At 46.7% G+C, this 3,091-nt stretch overlaps 1 protein-coding gene across 5 annotated transcripts in view; it reads right to left on the bottom strand.

Annotated features, from left to right (window-relative positions):
- Positions 1-134, bottom strand: part of PTPLAD2 (protein tyrosine phosphatase-like A domain containing 2) — a 33,597-nt gene extending 33,463 nt beyond the window's left edge. For all 5 annotated transcript variants that reach the window (XR_774170.1, XM_010564454.1, XM_010564456.1 and 2 more), the window contains exon 1: positions 98-134. The gene's annotated coding sequence lies outside the window, so the exon portion shown is untranslated. The remainder of the gene's footprint in view (positions 1-97) is intronic.
- Positions 135-3,091: the final 2,957 nt, after the last annotated feature.

Here is a 3,091-nt window from a genome sequence, read left to right as displayed (position 1 = left end):
CTTTTCCCTGGCGGGCCCCCCCCCCCCCCCTCCCCCCCCCCCCCCCATCCATTTCGCATTTGAGCAGTCTGGGTCACCTGTGCTCAAGAGATATTACCTGTTGCAGGGGTCAGATTGCTGCTGCTGCTGCTGCTCCTGATCTTTCTCCTTTTTTCTCCCTACAGCTGCAACAGCTGTTCGATAGGAGATCACCCCTCCTCTTTCCTCTTCCCCCACCCCATGACGTCACATTGTGTAGCACTAAGCAGGAACAACACTGCACTTCCCCGAGAAAGGACTTTCTAACCCCAAGTATCTTCACTCCATTTGCCCTGCTCCTCACCCAGCCTAGCCTAGCCTAACCTAACCTAAATTGGTTTCTTGCAGTTGTACCAGTAAGCTAGTCCATAAGTCCCACTAACTTTGTCTCTTAACCCAGAGAAATTTTTTTTTTAAGGATTACTAGAGAGAAGAAATGCAAAATCAAAAATTTGTTCCTCTCTTCTGTTTAAATCATCAGTGCTACAACAATGCTAACAACACTACCAAATGATAAGGAAGGCTGGGAGCATAGCATAAAAGGAGCCCTTTAAAGTATTTCAGATAGAGGAAAGAATTTTCCACTTCTTAGCTACAAATTTCTAGTTATTCATGCCTGTGTGAAATATGGAGACTACTGGCAGGGGAAATGTATGTGTGCATCCTAGTTTACTTCTGCCCTGAAGTGTTTGGGATAATCTCAGCATGAATCAGATGAAGAAGAAAGTCATAACATGTTCATAAACTCCCTTCTGCTAATAAGTAAGTTTTTCCACTGGCACTCATGTTGACAGCACATCCCATCCTACAGTGAGATTCGAAATTTGATGTTATGACTGAAGAAGTCACCAAGGACATAATGAGCATAGGATGTTACGTGTAAGTACAAGAAGTCTGGGAAATAAAATGTGCCTTGCTGGGTCTCACCCCTACTGCGAGTGGCACTGAGCTCCTGGCAAGACCATCTCCACTCCCTGTGGTGTCCTGGAGAGGCGAGAAATGCCTCCCTGGCAAGTGGCTGATTTCCTGGCAAACACAGCAGGACACTGTCTTTCTTGGTCGCATCTCCCACCTGGGACCTCAGCAGAGGAGTCACGCAGTTACGCCTGGCTTTCCTGCTGGTGTGGCAGCTCACTTTTACAGCTCAAGAATCATCATATTTTTCTAGGCTAAAGATTGTCTTTCTTTCTCGGGAGGAAACAATAAATCAGCGTTAAACAAAGGGTTAAACAGTTAAACGGCTCTCGAAAGGCTCAGCCCATAGCTCTTGCAAAACAGCTCCCACACCACCAGTCTCTGGCGGGACAAGGGGTGTGACTAACGCCGCCAGGAGCTGAGCTCTCTCGGCTGGAACGAGAGCCAGCAGCAGGAGCAGGCTCTTCTCAACCGTCAGGCAAACGCTTAAAAGCAGCAGAAGCTCACCGAGCTCTGCCACCTGCAAAGTCCCTCTGGCAGGCAGCTGCCGAGTTAAAGCTCCCGCAGATGACAAGGGCACCTGCAAGAGCTTGCGAGCCGGGGACCCGTTCCCTTCCGTGGGGCTGGCTGCCCCCGTGGCGCAGCCTGGCAGGAGGCAGAGGGGGGCAGCGGGGGTGGCCTTGGCCGCCGGCAGCCCCCTGCGCCGTGGGGCTCTGCCCCATGCTGGGGACCTCGCCCCAGCCTGCGCTGCCCTGCCCCAGGCAGGGCTTTAGAGCAAAACAACTGGTGCGGAGGAGGTGCTGCCCACCACTGGAGCATCTCGAGGGCTCGCCTTGGGCCCTGTGGACTGGACGCCCATCGCTCGCTTGCCGGAAAAAAATTCTCCTGGTGTGGTGGCATGTGGAAAGAGTGATGTTGGTGTGCTCCAAGACTGCCCTGTGATGAGGAATGAGGCATTGCAAGGGGCAGTAAGTAGAAAATGTGCTTCAAAGGTGTGCTGCTGACCTGAACCATAGTGCTATTATAAATACACCCATTTGAGTGGCAGTGCACTGCAGCGGTGGAGCTGAGGTACAGGGCTTGTAAATCCACTATTACAAAGATATTCAAATTCTTCTTTGGGAGGTGTAGAATACAATTCAGCCAGTGGGTTGTAGTAAATCTGGCCAATCAGACCTGATGCTAGCCCTTAGGATCTGTTTTTCACAAGAAAAATGCTTCTCTGAAATACGAAGTTTTTTCTGTGTATAACTTGCAGTTGAAAACTCCTGTAAGGTCTCTCCAGCTGTGTGATTTGCAGTGGTGTTTTTGTAGTGTAATGGCCTAAGGGTATGAGAAAGGAAGACCTGTAACAGCTTTTATTAGACTACATGGAAGTGGGAATGCTTCCAGGAACATAGGGTTTGGAGAAAGGCTTTTATGCTTAAAACATTTAACAATTTTGTAAGCTGCAAAGTCATTCAGATTAAAGCAAATATTAAATGACACTATTGGAACATGTTCGCTGGATATGGGAGACTAGAATAAGTCTTGGAAAAAATCTAGCTTTTATTTTTGGAAAATAAACTTTCTTCTCCACTCCAGCTACCTGTCTTGCAGACAAACTTCTGTCTAGAAACTACTTAGCCAGCATTAAAAAAATTACTTGTATATAACTGCTGGCATCTCTTAAAACAAGCTTCATGACTGTTCAGCACATGTTAAGCCTGAGTCTCCTGGATTCCTCAAAATCTAAACAGATTGTAACCACATTTGGTTTCCCTGCGTCATGAGGTGGGAAAAACATGTTCTGTCTGCGCACAGTGGTTGTGTCAGGAACCATTGCAAAGGGGTGCTTTATGCGTAAAGTTAACAGCAGCCCTGAAATGTTTCGTGTGATACGGAAAGAATCTCATTCTCTTAAAATAGAAACATGACCGGGATAAAAGATCTGCCTCTTTTATGCATAGCTTTTGTTTCCAAATCCTTGCTATAAAAGCAATATGCAGATGTGCTTTAAGAAAAGAAACCATTTGTCTTAAAATTACTTTTCAATGTTCCTAACTGTTAACTTTATGTCTCCTTTCCTCCATGATTAGAATTTTTGGCTACCTGAATTCAAGCCTATGTTTTGGCCAATGGATTACACTAGTTTAAGCACTGGTAAATTAACAGCTCT

Source organism: Haliaeetus leucocephalus, unplaced genomic scaffold (assembly GCF_000737465.1).
Source record: "Haliaeetus leucocephalus isolate CR32 unplaced genomic scaffold, Haliaeetus_leucocephalus-4.0 Scaffold180, whole genome shotgun sequence".
NCBI classification, from domain to species: Eukaryota; Metazoa; Chordata; class Aves; order Accipitriformes; family Accipitridae; genus Haliaeetus; species Haliaeetus leucocephalus.
Note: the sequence above shows the minus strand (reverse complement) of the source record. Positions and strands in the feature narration are given on the sequence as shown.